This window comes from Gossypium arboreum, chromosome 9 (assembly GCF_025698485.1).
Source record: "Gossypium arboreum isolate Shixiya-1 chromosome 9, ASM2569848v2, whole genome shotgun sequence".
Lineage (NCBI taxonomy): Eukaryota > Viridiplantae > Streptophyta > Magnoliopsida > Malvales > Malvaceae > Gossypium > Gossypium arboreum.
In genome coordinates, this window is record NC_069078.1 from 10,515,633 (window position 1) to 10,535,121 (window position 19,489).

At 37.1% G+C, this 19,489-nt stretch overlaps 1 non-coding gene across 1 annotated transcript; it reads left to right on the forward strand.

Moving 5' to 3' along the window:
• Positions 1-14,908: 14,908 nt before the first annotated feature.
• LOC128281285 (small nucleolar RNA R71) lies at positions 14,909-15,014 on the forward strand. The gene has a single exon (XR_008271498.1). It is a non-coding gene; the product is annotated as a small nucleolar RNA R71 (small nucleolar RNA).
• The last annotated feature ends 4,475 nt before the right edge of the window (positions 15,015-19,489 follow it).

Genomic DNA, 19,489 nt, shown 5'->3' on the forward strand with positions numbered 1-19,489 from the left:
CACAAAATACTTGAATCGGTTTTTATTAGCCTTCGTTATTCAAAGGCACCAGCAGGTATGTTACTTTATGTGACAAATGCCAACGGACAGGTAACATATCTAAACGTGATGAAATGCCTTAAAACTATATGCTTTCTTGTGAAATATTTGACGCGTGGGGTATCGATTTCATAGGCCCATTCCCTAGTTCATTTGGAAATAAATATATCTTAGTAGCAGTTGACTACATGTCCAAATGGGTAGAAGGTCAAGCTCTACCTACTAATGATGCTAGAGTGGTAGTACGTTTCCTTAAAAAACTCTTTTCGAGATTCAGAACACCTAGAGCAATTATCAGCGACAGGGGCACTCATTTTTGTAATACCAATTTGAAAAAACCTTAAGAAATACGGAGTTCATCATAGAACGGCCACCCCATACCATCCTTAAACTAATGGACAAGCTGAAGTAGCAAACCAAGAACTCAAATGGATCCTTGAAAAAATGGTAGAATCAAACAGAAAAGACTGGGCAACAAAAATAGACGATGCCTTATGGGCTTACAGAACCGCTTTTTAAGACTCCTATAGGGACATCACTTTACAGACTAGTTTATGGAAAAATTTGTCATCTCCCATTCGAACTAGAGCATAAAGCTTTTTGGGCTATTAAATTTCTAAACCTTGATCCCAAACTTGCAGGAAAAAACAGGTTGATGCAGCTGAACGAGCTAAATGAATGGTGAGCCAATGCATACAAAAATTCACGCCTATACAAGGAAGCAACAAAGCGGTGCCATGACATTCGTTTAAAGCAACAGAAACAATTTGAAGTAGGAGATCTTGTCTTACTATACAACTCAACACTCAAATTGTTTCCCGGGAAACTAAAATCACGATGGTTAGGACCTTTCGTAATTCAATCTGTTCATCCATATGGCAAGATAGAGGTAAGTCACCCATCATATGGTACTTTCAAAGTAATTAGACAACGTCTCAAACTTTATAATGGTGAGGATTTTAAAGTCAATGGAGAGGAGCTACGACTCCACAAACTGCCCTGAGTATACTAACAAGGTAACAGTCGAGCTTAGACTATAAACAAGCACTTCTCGGGAGGCAACCCTAGTACTAACCATTTTAAATTATTTTAAATTCAAGTTTTAAACATTTAGGTCACTAACAGAGTATTTGAAACACAGGTTCCCAGCACCACAGAGCTTTGCGTAAGGTCGTGTGCCAAACACGGAGAGAAACACGGTCGTGCGATACGGCCATGCAAAAATAGGGTAAATGATTTCCCCAAAACACGGGATGCGATAAATCCCCATGGCCATGCGACATGGCCGTGGGTGAACTTGATAGAGGAACAGGGCATGGGAATGGAAACCCACGGGCTGCCAGGGACAAGGCTTGATTTTGTTTCTTCGACACAGGCATAAGACATGCCCATGCCGCTAAGCCGTGGGCAACAATACACGGGCGTGGTACCTTAACACGGGCGTGAGAGAATAGTCAATCACGACCTAAAATTGAAAAATTCGAAACACACGGGCTCACCCTCATACGAACACGAGCGTGGCCCTAGGCCTTATGGCCCTCCCCTATGTAAGCAAATCACTGTTCATTTTTTTCTTCCTTTAAAAAACAAACCTAGCCGAAATCTCCCCTTCTCCACTCCCTGATCCCTATTCTCAGCCACCACTACCCTCTCGTCCAGTTCATGTGGCAGCTTCATATGCTGACATCTTTGAGCACCTCACCCGATTCAAGCTTCAGTGTTTTCAATGATTTGACAACATTGATGCTACTCTACAGCAGATTTGTCAGCACCTTCCTATTTCATCGCTAGTCCCACCTCGCGAACCATACAGCAATGAAGAGATCTAGAAATATTTATTTATTATTTTATGTTTTTACTAATGATTGAAACTCTTTCTATTATTTTTATTAGACTTATTAATTTCGTCTATTTTTACTTATTAATTTCGTCTATTTCTTTTTGAGTACTTATCCTTCCTAATATCCCCTAAAAATTTCCTGATTTTATCCCAATTATATAGAGCTCTTGATATCATCATCACATAGGAACTAAAGCTCCACCGGGAAAGGTTCTCCATGACTTCCATGTCCTATTCGACCACGACCATAGCTACCAGTAGGTATAATATTCTTTTGGCGCAGGACTTATGGCCTAATGAACCTCTACAACCGCTGGAGTATCCTCCTCCACTCTTGAACCAATCACTCTCTAAAACTCTAGTTTAAGGAATTCATCATACAGGAAGTTTCACTTCTCTCCCTATCTTATTTTTATTCTCTAACATCTATCTTTGTACATTGAGGGCAATGTACATCTTAAGTGTGGAGGGTATTTATTTCACTATCAGAAAAATCCCTGAATAATCACCTTGTTCTCATGAAAAACTCTCATATCATATTTAGGATGAATTTTAATTGATTTATGATTCTGATTGATATATTTTGAATTAAAACATAGGGATTTATGCATTGATTTTTTTAAACTTTAAGACATTAGAGAATCAAGCATGATAAGTTGATTTTTAAGAAATTAAGTTATAGGTTGTTTCCCCAAGTCGAGGTATTACTTTGAATTAGAATTCACGAGTCTAAACATCAAAAAGCCATATTTTTTTGTGGGATTTTTGAGCCTTTTGAGCATCTATTCATCCTTTCATGCTCACTTTTATTATTGCTTTGAGTGCGTCAGTATTGAACTGTTATTTTAAAACTTGCTTGATTATGCATGTCGAGACCACACCATTTGATTTGATATATCAAAATGATTAAGGCACTTAGGATTAACCCACTCATGCCATGAAAAGCCTACCTCCACGATTAACCCCTAGTAAAACCCCTTGAGCCCAACAAACCAATTCTTGTATTACCCTTAATATTAACCTTTAACCCATTATTGTTGAAATCCTCTAAATTAATCCCTATTTTTGTCGAGATTTGAGTTGAATTAATTGTCTAGCTATGTTTTGTTCTTGATATTTAGCCTACATTATTTAACTTTTTCTTAAAAAAAAAAAAGAAAAAGAAAAACACAACTATGTATGCATATCTGTAATTTCATATTCTGAGAGAAGCTCTATTGTACGCAGGTGAAGATTAATTCTTTTTCTAGTTAGGAAACTTTTCAATTCAATCTCGATTCTAACACTTTCTTTCAGCTTGTGACCACACCCCCTAACCAAGCCTCATTACACCCCTCTAAAGACCTTTTGATTGATGTATCATCTTAAAATTAAAGCAGTGGAGATTTGATTTTCATACAAGCCTATGGTAATGACTTTCCATTATTAACTATTGAGTGCTTCCTTTATTATCCTTAAAACACCTCGAGTGATTTGAGTGAATCTTTAGTGAGGATGTAAAACTCTATGATATTCTGAATTAAAGGTAATTACTTAGATGAGGGAAGAGATTTATATTTTCGGGATAAAATGCACAACTTGGAATGATTGAAACTTTTATGTTCTTTTAGTTAAATTCTCAATGTATGATTACCTATGGATTAATTTGAGATATTATTGATTGAGATTATAAGTTGAGAAGGATTCATTCTGATTATGAGTTGAGAATTTTGCTTGAGGACAAGCAAATGCTTCAATGTGGGGGTATTTGATAAACCGTAAATTATACATAGTTTTACCCCATGTTTAATGCATTTTATAGATGATTTCTCATTAGAATTGTTGAATCGATGCTCCTAATGCTTTAATTTCATGTTTTGTACTCAGGAGAGCACCAAGAGTCAAAAGGAACCAAAAACGAGCCAAAAAGGGACAAAACAGACCAAATCGAGAAGATGACACGGCTTAAGCCTTGCCACACGGTAGCTCACACGCCCGTGTCTTTCGAGGGTGTCGACCAAGGCTTTCACGATTCCCACGGCCTGGTCATTGATCCACACGGTCGTGTGTAATTTAATGGAGCGAACACGGTCTAGCAATCACGTCACACGGTCATGTCACACGGACGTGTTCCTGCTGAGCCCAAGTTAAGTCCAATTCGGGAAAGGCCACTTTGTGGGTTTCTACCCATTCCAAAGCCTATAAATACGCACTATAGGAGGAGAAAAATGGAGACAGAGAAGAAGGGTAAGGAATTAACCCAAGGAAGCCGATTGATCCATCTCAGAAGTCGGATTCATCATCAAGACTGAATATCTCTCCTCAATTTTCCTTCAGGAGTTTTGGGTTTTCTTTATGTTTTGTATTCTTTATTCTTTTGAGATGTTTTCTTATTTAGTTATGAACTAAATCCCCTAAATACCTAAGGGGAATGAAACCTAAGATGAATGTTGTTATTAATTTCTGAATTGTATGATAAATATTTAACTTGTTCTTAATTATGTTTTCTTAATTCTTATTTTGATATCCCAGGATATTGATTCAAGACACGCTCTTATTCAGAGGAGGAATAGACCCTGTCTAAGAGTACATTGGCCATAATTAAGCGGAGTTGATTGCGTGCCTAGAAATAGGGTGACAAAATTTTGCCGGATTAGGGTGAAACCTAATAAGGCGATCCATAGATCGAGTTAATGCAACCCTAGAGCGTTAATTAGAGAAAAATTTTGGTTATTTAATCTAGGGATTAGACGTTATTAGTCTTGAATAGGGATAATAACATAACTTAGGGATCTCTACGGAACAAGTTGAATGAATAAATCGTCCGATTCAGAGCTAGAATAACAAGTAAAGTCTAGGTGGATTTTTCCTTAGGTATTGTCTCAAGTCAATCGATTTTCCCAAAAGCAATTCCCCAATTCTTTTCTCTGTGCGTTCTTAGTTTAAATAATTAGTTAATTAAAACAAAACTTTTTATTCCTAGGCTAGATAATAAAAGATAGTTATTACTAGTACTTTTGGCTCCTTTAGGTATGATATCCTGGTCTTGCCATTACTATACTATTGTTTGATAGGTGCGCTTGTCTTTTCGTTGTGATAATAGTTAGTCTAGGTTTGATCTTCATTATTAAAATTTATTACTTGTTACGAATCACTGCGACCAATGGCCGTGTGCCACGCCAGTGTGCAAGTGCTCAAACCATGTACAATTCTGACTTGGATTAATGTCGACACGGCTACGACACAGGAGTGTGTGGACTGCCTGTGTGCCTCACACGGGCGTGTGGTTCACCTATGTGGAAGTGCCTAGGCCGTGTGTAACACTGTTTTAAGCCCAATTTGTCCGTTTTTTCCTGTTTCTCAGTCTTTTTGTTATCCTAAGCTCTCCTGAGTATATAAACATGAAATTAAAGTATTAGGAGCATCAAATTCACTAAAACCAAGGAAAAAATTCATTCATAAGTATGCCAAGCATGGGGTAAAAATATATATAATTTACGATTTATCAATAGCCCCACACTTAAGCATTTGTTTGTCCTCAAGAAAAATCTTCAACTCACAATCAAAACAACTTCTTCTAACTTATAATTCTCATCAATAATGTTTCAAAATAATCCACAAGCAGTCACACATTGAAAATTTAACAAAAAGAACATTAAAGTTTCAAATAGTCAAAGTTAAACATTTCAATCATAAAATTATAGGCATCCCCTTTTAACTAAGTAATTATCTTTAATTCCAAATTGACATTTATTAACATCCTCACTAAAGGTTCACTCAAATCACTCAATGTGTTTAAGGTTCAATGATTAAACACTCATTAGTCAAACATGAAAATTTATTACCATAGGCTTGTATGAAAATTAAATCTCCACCACTATAAATGAGATGATACACAAATCAAAAGGTCTTTTAAGGGTTGTAACGGGGCTTTGGGTTAAGGTGTGGATAAAGGTTGAAAAAGAAACGGTTAGAATCAAGATTATCTTGATAAATTACGTAACTGGAAAAATAACTAACATCAATTGAATAAACATGAGCTTTATTTCAGAAAATGGAATTAAATACTTAAGCTCAAAAACAAAGAATTACTACCAATATGTATGTACGTATATTTGTTTGTTTTTTTAAGAATAAGAACAAATACAAGTATAAGAGAGAATTAAATGATTCGAATGAAAGAAAAAAGTTAGGCAATTAACCAAATCAAATCTTGACAAAAAAGGATTCAATAAATTAGGAAAAATTCTCAACGAATCAAAAAGTATGATATAAGGGTTAAAATTTAGGGTAAATTTAAAAAAAGGTTTGTTAAGCTAAAAGGGGTTCACTAAAGGTTAATTATGAGGGTAGGTTTTTTATGGGGTAAATGGGTTAAAACCTAAGTACCTTTATCATTTATAATCAATGCAAGTTCTAGAATAGCAAATCAATGTTGACACCCTCATAACCAATAAAATTAGTGAGCAAGAAAGATATTTGCTCTAAAAGGCTCAAAATCTCATGAAAATTATGGGTATTTGATTTCAATCCTTGTAAAATCAAAACTTTAAGATAATACCTCAATTCAGGGAAACAGCCTAGCAATTTTATTTCTCAAAAGTCAACTCATCATGATTGATTCCCTAATGTCTTAAAGTTTAAACAATCAATGCACAGTTACTTATGATTTAATTCAAAACATATCAACAAAAATCATAGATCAATCAAAATTTACTCCAATAATGATATGAGAAAATTATTTGAGAACAAGATAAAAATTCAGGGATTTTCTGATAATCACATGGATAACCTCGCCACACTTAAGATGTACATTGTCCTCAATATAGAAAGATAGTTAATAAAAATATAAGCATAATTTCAGAAGAGAGGGAGAGAAGTGAAACTGCCCTGAATATTTGGATGAGATCCTTAGAGTAGCGAGAGCAAGAATTGTAGAGAAATCCAAATAAAATGCATGATTCTAAGGTACTAATAAGAAAATAAACACCACTGTGGAAGAGAATTAAGGGATAATTCAATAATAATCATAAAGATAAATAGGGTTTAAAAATATAAAACATAAGTCATCAAAAATAAATAAAGGAAATAAAATTAAAAATAAAAATAATAAAAGGGACTCAAAGGTCCTCATCATCAGAGTCATGAGCCGATGGCGCTGGAGAAGAAATATGGAGGTGGTGACAAATCTGTCGGAGAGTGGCGTCGATGCTGTCGAATCACTAGAAGCACTACTGCTCAAAGCGAGTGAATCTCTCGGATAAGACTGTCAAATTAGCAGCAGGAGGTTGGTGACGCGGTGGTGGTGGTGAGGGTGGGTCCTCGTGAGAGGGAGGGACATCGTCAGTAATGTCCTCTGGCTCATCCTGGTCAGCTGACCAGATGAGTCTATACTGAGATGGGTCGATTCCACGGCGTCGCTCTATCATCCGTATGTGGATCATACTGGAAATTCCCTGCGAAGACATCTGACCAACTAATGTGAGTGTCGATGGCATCTCTAGAGTGTCGAAAAGGCCAAAGTGTCGAGCGAGGCGAGTCACATAAAGGCCAAGGCAGATGGGGCCCCTCTTATGGCAATCAGTCTGGTGGCGAAAGGCGAGGGCGATAAAATATGCCAAGTCAAATACATGGACAGTCACCATGCTCCATAGGAAATATGCGTCTGTGGTGCTAACTACTTCGGTGCTCTTTCTCCTCCAAGTATGAGCCAAGATTGCATGAATGTAGCATAGTGCTGGAGGGAGAGAAGTCGCCTTCGAGCGACTTGCATCGTAGAGAACCGTGCTCACCATAAGGTCGGTCTAACAGTAAGATGGCAAATAGTATATGTGACGATGAAGATGTAGGAAATTTTCTGAAGCCATGAACTCCTCCGTGTAGAGGCCCAAAGCAGCTCCAAATTCAGGTACACTCATATGCCTGACAAGTCCACCAAGTCAGAAAATGATAGTACCAGCCTCGTCATGTGTGTTCATCACGTGCTGTAGGTGGAAAGTAATGTAGAACTCCAATGTTAGCTCTGAATATATGGGTTCGATGATTGAAAAGAACCGATCCCATGGCGCAGTATCGAGATAGAATCGAACGAAGTGATCAAGTTAGACCTACTCCAAAGCGGTCCAGTCAATACATCGGCCCACTCCCAATGGTCGTACTCGTAGAAGCTAAAACAGGTCGTCCTGTAGGCCTGACGAGAACCGAAGTAGAGGGTGGCGAGCTTCGGCCGAGGCGCTCGAGGAGGTTGCGCCAGGACCCTTCTACTTTTTCAATGCGGGAACTGCAGTCTTTTTACCTCGTGAGTTTTTCATTATATGCCTGCAAGAGTAACAGAATCTAAATAAGAACACATCTAGGCAACAAAATTGCAAACGAAGAACGATGTAGACAAATTATGGGTCTAACTATATTAAAAGAATTAAGTAGCTGCTAATTAAACTTTCAACTTATATTGACTAATATGATAAACTAAATATGGGGCTTCTAAGAAAGTAGCAGACTTAATGGAATGATCCTAAACTAACCAGCAACATAAACATGAACTCAATGGCATAAAAAAATAAGGCTAAAGTAAGAACAAAAAGATGAATAAAAGGCATGGCATGATACTTCTAATAATAATAATGACAATGATAACAAAAACAAGTGTAAAAATAAAAATAAATAATGAAAATGATGGAAGATTTGGAAAAGAGAGTGTGACTGACGATGGTGGTGGCCGGTCGTCAGAGGACCGTGGTCGGAGCTGGTGGCACTGATGGTGGAGAACAGGGGCGAGACACGAGCTTGGAAAGTCAGGCCGTGCGGCACGCTGGTGGAAGTGGGTGGAAAGGAAAAAGAAAAGAAAGGGAAGGGAAGAAAGGAGGGGGAAAGAAAGAAAGAGAAAGGTGGAGATAGGGGAAGGGGGGTTCGGCCGGTGGTGCTGGAGGCTGGAAATGGGCGTCGGGGTGGGGAAAGTGCTGTGGAGGCTAAGGGGGGAAAGGGTTGGTGAAGAAGAAGAAGAAAAAAGTTAGGGTTTGGGGGGTTTAAAAAGGACACGGCCGTGTGAATCTTGTCCAGCCCGTGTTTATCGTGAAATTTGAATATGTAATCGTCACACGGTCTGGGGACACGCTCGTGTGGCAGTCCCTGTGGTTCACATGATCGTATCGCACGGTCATGTATAGTGTTGTTCGCTTCTCCCATACCCGTGTGGCACCCCACACACTCGTGAGTCCGAACACACGGTCGTGTGCGTTGCCCGTGTGGCTCCCTGACTTATTTAATATTTGAAAGTGTAATAGCCTGAATTTCAACGATGTCGAAAATAGTGGTTCGAGACTATCAAATCCGACAAATGAACTCGTAGATTATATTATTTAATATTTACGAGCCAAATGTAGTTTTTAAAAGATTTTTGGAATAGTAAATTGTGTTTTATAAAGATTTATTTGGTCAAGAAATTGAGAAAAAGAGGTATCGAGATCTCGATGTTATAAATTGAGCATAAATTTTTTTATAAATATTTACGGAATGTCAATAAGGTAGTATTAAAATTTCGTTAGAAAATTTTGATGTTTGGGTGGTCAATTAAATAAAAAGGATTAAATTAGAAAATGTGTAAAAGTTGCTAAAAGGATTAAATATCTCAATTGTCAAATGAGGAAGGACCTAAAGTTAAAATAAGCCCAAAGGAGATATTTTGGTGGCAATAATGAGAAAAATCAGAAATGGGTGAAATAAGGGCAAAATTGGAAAATTGCCAAAATTAGCTAAATAAAATGGGACTAAATTGGAATATCTAGAATTCTCTTCATTTCTCTTCATATTCATCAGCTGAAAAACAGCCATGGAAGGGGGTTCAAGCTGGTTTTCATGCTCTAGCTTCATGTAAGTTTAATTCTTGCTTTCTCCTTGAAATTTCTATGTTTTTGGAATTTTACAATTGGGTTTAACTTACTATTTCATTAGTTTTTGATTCCATGGCTAATTTTTAAAGTTTTTATGGATGAGTGCTGAAATAATATGATGAATAATCATAGAATTGAAGCTTTACTTTTGGTATATGATGATTTTATCAAGTAAAATTGATGGAAATTCATTTTAGGACCTAATTAAGAAAGAGTTTGGAATTAATGTCTAATGCTAAAGTTCTGATTTTTAGGGGTTATGAAGAAGTTTAAAATGAGAGAATAAATTATTAATTGAGAAAAATTAGCTCAATTGAGGGGTTAATTGAGCAAGGACTGAATTGTATAAACTGTGAAATTTGGGGCAAAATGGAAATCAACATTTTTCACTAAAACTATTTTGGACAGCAGCAGTAGTGTAACTTTGAAAAACCGCCAAAAATTGTATAAATCGAATTATAGGATGAATAAAATATGAAATTAAAGCTTATTGAGTCTAGTTTCTTATAAAAGAAACGATGTAAGCAATAGAATTGTGAATCATGAGATATAATAAATTTTATGAGACAAGGTCAGAATGATTTTGGGTTCCCCTGTTTTGACTTTGGAAAATCATAAAACATTGGAGAAAAATAATTAGGTGCTTAAATTTATATGTTTAGAATTCTTAATAAGCCTATTTTCCATAGAAACAAATGAAAACATCATTTGAATCTTGTACGAGGATATAATTCATTTTTAGTGAAGAAGAGTCGGAACTTTGACAGCAGAACTAGGGTAAATTTAAAGAATAAACTGTACTTATTGGCTAAACCAAAAATTCTTAAAATTTTATGGTAAGAAGATATATGAGTCTAGTTTCAGGTAAAATTATCGGATCTTAATTTGGAGTTATATAGCTCCAGATATAAATAATTTAGTGACTATGATACAGATGGACAACTTGAATATTCATAAAAGTAAATAATAAATATTATAGATAATGTTACTTACAAGTGTGTTATATACATTAAGGATGTGGAATGGAGAGGAGGAGGAGGAAAATATATATGAATATCCAGCTAGCATGGCTAATTTGCATGTTTTAGGCTTAAGGACTAAATTGAATAAAAGTAAAACTTCAGGGTTAATTTTGTAAAATGTCAAAATGACCAAATTGAAGGAATGAATTTTTTTATCTAAATTAATAAATTGAATGAAATTTTCAATTTAAGATCGGGTGAAAATTGGGAAAATGGTAAATTACCAAAATGCCCCTTAATCTTGATATTTCTGCAATTTTGCCAAGTAAGTTCGTGTAACTTGAATTATATTCTTAAATGCTTGAAATGCATGTTTTTTTTTTTATATGAATATGATTTGAATGTTCATTATATGGAAATTTATGAAACATTGATATATTTGAAAAAAAAAGGGAAAAAAAATCTCGGTTAAATGGAAGGAAAATTCGATGGATCTCTGAAAAGGAATTGACGGTAAAAAGGATCTAGCCGGGATGGGTGATCCTATCTTGATATAGCCCTCCCGAAGAATATGTGGAAAATGGATTTAACCCGGACGGGTAATCCGAATTAGGGTCTGAAATTAGCCTGGACTAGTAATTCAGATCCAAGCTTATTAGAGTAATTGTCGTTGCAGGGGATTTAGCCTGGACTGGTAATCCCGAAAATACTCTATGAGTTTATATTACAGGGGATTTAGCCTGGACTGGTAATCCCACTATAAGGATGAGGTTCGCGGGAGTGTGCTCTCTGATATGGAATGTGTAAGACCATGGTTGAAAGATACCATGGCAACCTGATATGAAATGTGTAAGACCATAGTTGAAAGATACCATGGCAACGTGATATGAAATGTATAAGACCATGGTTGAAAGATACCATGGCAACGTGATATGAAATGAATAAGACCATGGTTGAAAGATACCATGGCAACCTGACATGAAATGAGTAAGACCATGGTTGAAAGATACCCCGCAACATGACGGAAAATGAATAAGACCATGGTTGAAAGATACCATGGCAACATGACGTAAAAACGAGTAAAACCATAGTTGAAAGATACTATGACATCATGTCTAAGATAAATAAGATCGAGGAAGAGAAACGCCAAGATATCTATTGAACAATCGATATTTAGGTGATATGTATCAGATGGAATGGTTATATGAAATGGTTGTGTGAAATGTTTACAGGAATTGGTCATATGGAAATATATGTACAAAATAGTTGTATGAAATAATTAAGAAGATAGATAAATGAAATAAGTATAGGTACATGGAATTTAATTTATGTTAAGTTTAATATGAACTATTACCGAAATAAATATATACAAGATATAAGGAAATGATGGTGCATGAAATATTGATATAACGAAATGAATGATATATGCTTATGAAGAAACAAGAAGAGAATAATATATTTTGTGACATATACATATATAATTATCTTTGATATGTTGATACAAGGAAATTATGTAAGTTGAGACTATTATTAAACTCAAGTGTGATATGTTGAGAAAATAGGTATATCAATGTTGAATTTATATGAAATATGTGAAAGTATACTAACAATGTTGTTGTTTGACGCTTAGACAAGTGCCAAGCTATTGATTGAATGGTAACATGTTTAATTATAAGGAGCATTGAAATGGTAAGTACTTAGATGAAAATATAATTTAAGATTTTGCGAAATTTTTTTTATGAACGATTTTATTCCAGTTGGTTTCTAATGCATGTTTTGGGCTTAGAGGGCCCAATAGAGAGACGTTATGATTATTTCAAAATATGAATAATAAATGAATCAAAATTATCTTAAAATGTTCAGTAAACTCCGGTAATGCCTCGTACCCTATTCCGACAACGAATACGGGTAGGGGGTGTTACAGAAAGCTTAGCTCTAGTTTTCACACGACCTTGGACACGCCCGTGTGTCCAGGCCGTGTGCTTCACATGGCCGTGTGGCTCGATACTTGGGGAATTTTTAGCCCTGTTTCCATACGGCCAAGGACACGCCCATGTGTCCAAGTCGTGTGGGCCACTGTACCTGCACAAAAACATTAAAAATAGCTAAAATAAACTAGTTAGTGGTGTTAGTGCTCGGGTTGCCTCCCGAGAAGCACTTATTTAGAGTCTAAGCTTGACTTACCTCTCATTCGCATGATTACAGTGGACTGAGGAGTTGAAACTCTTCACTTCTGCTATTAATTCTATTATCCTCATAAAGTTTAAGTCGAGTAATATTCACCTTGAAAGTGCCAAATTGAGAATGATTTACCTCGACTGTACTGTATGGGAAAACAATCAGTACCGTGAAGGGAGTCACTCCGTTTGTATTAAGCTCCGAGGTAGCAATTCGGGGGTCCTTTTCATCTAAAAATACTTTATCTCCAGCCTTAAATTTTGATGTTTCATTCCTACGCTTATCGAGGTGTCGCTTTGATTTATCGTGTGCTTTTGGTTTCTCCTTGACATGTGTTCGCCATTCGTCTAGTTCATCGATCTAAAGCCTTCGTTCTTCATGAGTCGTTCTATTTTTGTTGCATAGATTATACTGGAGCTCCATCACATCTTCCTAGGGGAGTCCTGCAATGGAGGTTTAGTTGCGACATTATTTAGGTTAATAGAACTTAAATAATCGTCTCGATTACTAGATAGTTTAGCAGAATCATGAGCTTAAAGTTTAATCGTGCCATCACCTACATGAAGTATCAATTCACCTGTGCCAACATCAATGATAGTTCTAACAGTTGCTAAAAAGAATCTTCCTAAAATTAAAGTCACGTCATTGTCCTCTTCCATGTCTAGAACAACAAAATCAATTGGGAATATAAATTTATCAATTTTAACAAGTACGTCTTCAATAATACCCCTAGGAAATCTGATTGTCTTATCTGCTAATTGAATGCTCATCCTAGTTTGTTTGGGTTTCCCAAGACCTAGTTGTTTAAACACTTTATAAGGCATGACATTAATACTTGCCCCTAAATCAGCCAAAGCATTGTTAATATTTAGACTACCAATTAAACAAGGGATCGTAAAACTCCATGGATCTTTCAATTTGTTAGGTAGCTTATTCTGTAGAATGACTGAACAAACTGCGTTCAACTCTACATGCGACGCCTCATCCAACTTCCACTTATTTGCTAAAAGCTCCTTTAAAAATTTAACTGCGTTTGACATCTGCGAAAGAGCTTCAATAAACGATAAGTTAATATGTAATTTCTTTAATAATTTAAGGAATTTACCAAATTGTTCATCCTAGTGGTATTTCCTTGTCGCGATGGGGTATGGCACATGAGATTTATATTTTTTACTTGCCGATTTTTGCTCAATGTGGTCCACCTCATCCTTACCTTTACTTACCACAAGTTCTTGCTTCGGTTTTGGTTCAAGTTCAACTAACTCTTCTTCATCTCGAACAGTAATCGCATTAAGTTCCTCCCTTGGGTTAGTTTCAGTATTACTCGGCAATCTACCTTGTGGTTGCTTGAAATTAACCTAGAAAGTTGTTCTATTTGAGTTTCGAGCCCTTGAATCAACACTTGTTGATTTTTAAGGGTTGTCTCAGTATTCTAAAAATGAGTTTCTAACATAGAGATGAATTTCGTTAGCATCTCCTCAAGGTTCAGCTTCTTTTCCTGTTGGTAAGGTGGTTGTTGAAAACCTAGGGGATGTTGTGGCCTTTGATTTCTTTTCCCACCCCATGAGAAATTGGGATGGTTCCTTCAACCTGCATTATAAGTGTTACTATATGGGTTATTTTAAGATCTAGAATTATTATTACCCATATATTAAACTTTTTCCTCCTTGGTGCTACGGTTGAAGGTTGGATAATCTGTGTGTAATCCTCATCCATTTGAATCACACCTCATCACTAGATGTACCTGAGTAGAACCATACAAGCCATCAATCTTTTTATTTAAAAGTTCTACCTGGTTAGATAGCATAGTAACCGCATCGAGGTTGAAAACACCAGCAGCTTTCATCGGCTTCGTTCTCATGACTTGCCACTGATAGTTATTCAGTGACATCTCTTCAATAAATTCGTAAGCCTCTTCAGGTGTTTTGTTGTTTAATGTTTCACCGGCGGCTGTGTCAATAAGTTGCCTTGCTGAGGGCTTCACACCATTGTAAAAAGTCTGAACCTGTAGCCATAGGGGTAACCCAAGGTAAGGGCACCTTTTCAACAGGTCATTGTATCTCTCCTATGCATCATAAAGTGTTTCTAAATCATCTGCATAAAAGAAGAAATGCCATTCCTTAATTTAGCTGTTTTAGCCGGCGGAAAATATTTTAGTAAAAATTTTTCGGTCATTTGTTCCCAAGTTGTGATTGACCCTCGTGGTAACGAGTTTAACCACTGTTTAGCTTTGTCCCTTAATGAGAATAGGAACAACCGAAGGCGAATGGCATCATCAGAAATGCCATTGATCTTAAAAGTGTCGCAAAATTATAGAAATTTGCTAAATGAGTGTTTGGATCCTCGTCCTGCAAACCATCAAACTGAACAAACTGTTGTATCATTTGAATCATGTTAGGTTTTAGCTCAAAATTATTTGCAGCAACAGCAGCCTAACTATACACGATTCAGTTCCTGTTAATGTAGGTTTAATATAATCATACATAGTATGAGGAGCAGGATCCTGATTTACTGGGTTTGCAACAGCCACAGGAGGTAATGGATTATTTTGATTATTAGCTTCACCTTATTTCTCTTTGATTTCTGTGAGCTGTGCTTTCGATCTCACTATCAAAAAGTAGAGGTCCTGATGGGTTTCTTCTAGTCATAAACTATAAAAACCTGCCAGAAGTAAATAAAAGAAAATTTAGTAATTTAAGCAAAAATAGAATTAAATTGCAATAAAAAATAAAAAACCGCTAAAGTAATAAAAATTAAGCGTTCCTAATATCTTAGTCCCCGACAACGGTGCCAAAAACTTGATGGTCGTGAAACTAACTAAAAATTTGACTTAAGGCAAGCGTACCTATCGAACAGTAGTATACTTATGGTGAGACCGGAAATATCGTATCCACAAGGATTAAAAGTACTAGTAATTACTATCTTTTTATGATCTAGCCTAAGAATTAAAAGATGCTTTTAAACTAAACTAGTTTTCTAATTTAACTAAGATTACGACAGAGATGAAAGTTGGAAAATACTTTAGAAAAAACCAATGAAGAAGACAATACCCAAGAAAGAATCCACCTAGACTTCACTTATTACCTTTGACTTAGATGATTTATTCACTTAACTTTTTCCGTAGAAATCCCTGATTTATGTTATTATCCCTTTTGAGACTAAAAACAATTGACTCTAGGTTGATTAATTAAAATCTCTTTCTAATTAAAACCCCTATTGTCGCATTAACTCGATCTATGGATTCCTTTATTAGATTTGACTCTAATTCGGCAGATTTATGTCGTCCTATCTCTAGGATTGCATGCAACTCCGCTTAATTATGAATGATCTACCCTTAAACAGGGACTTTTGCTCCACTGAATAAGCACAGCAAGAACCTGAATTAATATCCTGGAATATTAAAGTAGGGGTTAAAACTCACAATTAAGAATAAGAAAAAATATTTATCATATAAATCAAAGAGTAATAAGATTCATCTTAGGTTTCATCTCCCTTGGGTATTTAGGGGGTTTAGTTCATAATAATAATAGAAAACATCTCAAAGTTTGGAAAACAACAAAACATAAAGAACCCCAAGATCTTCTAGGAAATTGGATGGAAATCTTCAATCTTAATGTAGATCCTGGCTCCGAGGTGATTCTGATGGCGATTCGCGAGTATTTTCTGCCTCCAACTCTGTGTCTCCCCTCTAATCCTCTTCTAGGGTGTTTATATAGGCTTTAAAATGCTTCCAAACCCTCAAAAGTTACCTTTTTCGAGTAGAACTAGACTTGGGCTTGACAGGGACACGGCCATGTGCCACGCCCGTGTACAAGTGCTCAAACCATATGCAATTCTGACTTGGATTAATGTTAACATGACCACGAGACACGGGCGTGTGGACTGCCCATGTGGAAGTGCCTAGGTCGTGTGTAACACTATTTTAAGCCCAATTTGTCTGTTTTGGCCTGTTTCTCGCTCTTTTTGTTATCCTAAGCTCTCTTGAGTATAAAAACATGAAATTAAAGGATTAGGAGCATCAAATTCACTAAAACCAAGGAAAAAATCATTCATAAGTATTTCAAGCTTGGGGTAAAAATATGTATAATTTATGGTTTATCAAGCCATGAGTAGGTGGGCTCGATGATGGTGAAGAACCTATCCCACCATGCTGTCGTAATAATCGTCCGCACATCATCAGCCAAACGAACCTGCTCTAGCGCGGCCCAATCAATGCAACGACCCACATATAGAGGTCGTACTCGATAAAGCTAGTATAGTTCCTCTTGGGGGCCCACTAAAAATTGAAGATAAGGGTGGCGAGTCTGGGTAGATACGCTCGGTGAGGTGGTCCCACCGGGGCCTTTCTACTTTTTCGAAGCGGAGACGGTGACTTTGGATTTGCCTTGAGTGTTCGTCATGATATCTGCCATAAATGATGAAATAAATCAAATGGACGAACTAATCTTAATATAGACATCAAGTGGAGCTCAACAATTTTGACTACACTACTAATGATATTACTAAGTGAAATACTACCTTCAGAAATGAATAATTAATACTAATAATGATCAACAAAAAGTGAATGAAGAAGAATAGCAAGAAAACAGAAAACCAAGTAAGACAAACTATAGGCATAATACTGTTGAAAGAAGATAAAAGCAACCAGCATCAAGAATCAACTAAAATAGTCCAATAACTAAAGCAAGAATCAGTCCAAAAACAGCGATTGAATGAACAGGAGGAAAATTTAGCAAAAATAATAGGATTAGTTGTAATAAATGATAATAAGCAATAATCCAGTAATAAAGATAATGAAAATAAACAAAGTAAAATAAAACCATAAGAAAGAGTTAATAAAGAAATAATAAGAGTAATAATAAACGAATGAAAGAAAAGGGAAATAGAATAAAAACTGATAGGGGTGACCGGAGTGGACACGGACGGTGGTGGATCGGGTGGGTTTGGGTGAGGGGGCTGAGGTGGAAAGGGGAAAAGGGGAAGAAGGTATGAAGAAGAAGATCGGGGAAAAGAGAAAAGAAAAGAAAAGAGAAGAAGATAGGGGAGGGCAGTACGATGAAGGAAAAGAAAAGAAAAGAAGAGAAAAGAGAAGAAGATAGGGGAGGGAAGTACGATGAAGGGCGAGGGGGAAACAGATGGTTGTGGTTGATGGTGGCCAGAGGGTAGGTTACGGTGACAGCTAGGGCTCTTGGAACTTTGGGAGGAAGAAGACAAAAAGAGATGAAGGAAAGTTAGGGTTTGGGGGTTTTATGGGGACACAGTCGTGTAACAGTCCGTGTTGGGCCACACGCCCGTGTGGCTCGAGATCCAGCTCGTGTTTGTCAAGGAAATTATTAGCCCACCCAACACACTATATTGGACACGCTCGTGTGTCCAGGCCTTGTGGTGTACACGATCGTATCGCACGGCTGTGTGCTATGTTGCTCGCTTCTCCCACGCCCGTGTGGTCTCCCACATGCCCGTGTGGTCTCCTACACGCCCGCGTGTTCGAACACAAGGCTGTATGCCTCACCCGTGGAGCTCTCTGACTTGTTTAAAATTTAAAAATTTAGCTCCAATTTTTACACGGCCTAGGACACGTCTGTGTGTCCTAGGCCGTATGGTCCACACAGCCGTGTCGCATGCCCGTGTAGCCTCTTTTAGGTCGTGACTCTGTTGACAGTTGGAAAAATTTAGCTTTAGGGTCAACACGGCCAAGGACACACCCGTGTGTCCATACCGTGTAGTCCACATGGCCGTGTCACGAGGCCGTGTAGCTTACTGTCAGATTTTTCAAATTTTAAAAACTAAGTCCCAAAATTCACATGGCCGAGGACACGCCCGTTTGTCCAGGTCGTGTGTGTCACATGGCCACATCGTATGGCCGTGTAACTCATTATTATCCCCGTGTGAAGTCACACGGCCTAGGATACGCCCGTATGTCCTGGTCGTGTGGGTTAAAATACCTGCATAATATGGTGTAAAAAAATAAGAAAATTAGTAGGGTTAGTACTCGGGTTGCCTCCCGAGAAGCACTTATTTAAAGTCTAAGCTAGACTCACCTTGTGCGCATGGTTACGAAGGTTCGAGGAGCTGAAGCTCTTTTCTATCGTTTTTGAAATCCTCACCATTATAAAGTTTAAGTCAATGACCGTTTACCTTGAATGTGCCAAATTATGGGTGAGTTACCTCTATCGTACCGTATGGGAAAATGGTTTGCACTACGAATGGACCTGACCATCTTGATTTCAGCTTTCTGGGAAACAATTTGAGCCTTGAATTATTTAAGAGGACAAGATCTCCGACTTTGAATTGTTTGGGCTACTTTAAACGAGCGTTGTGGCGTCGCTTTGCCGCTTCTTTGTATAATCACGAGTTCTCATAAGCGTTTGCTCACCATTCATCTAACTCGTTCAGCTGCATCCATCTCTTCTCACCTGCCAGTTTGAGATCAAAGTTTAAGAATTTTATAGCCCAAAATGCTTTATGTTCTAATTTGAATGGTAGATGACAACTTTTCCCATAAACGAGTTTGTAAGGAGAGGTTCCTATGGGAGTTTTAAAAGTAGTTCTATATGCCCATAAAGCGTCATCTACTTTTGTCGCCCAATCCTTCCTATTTG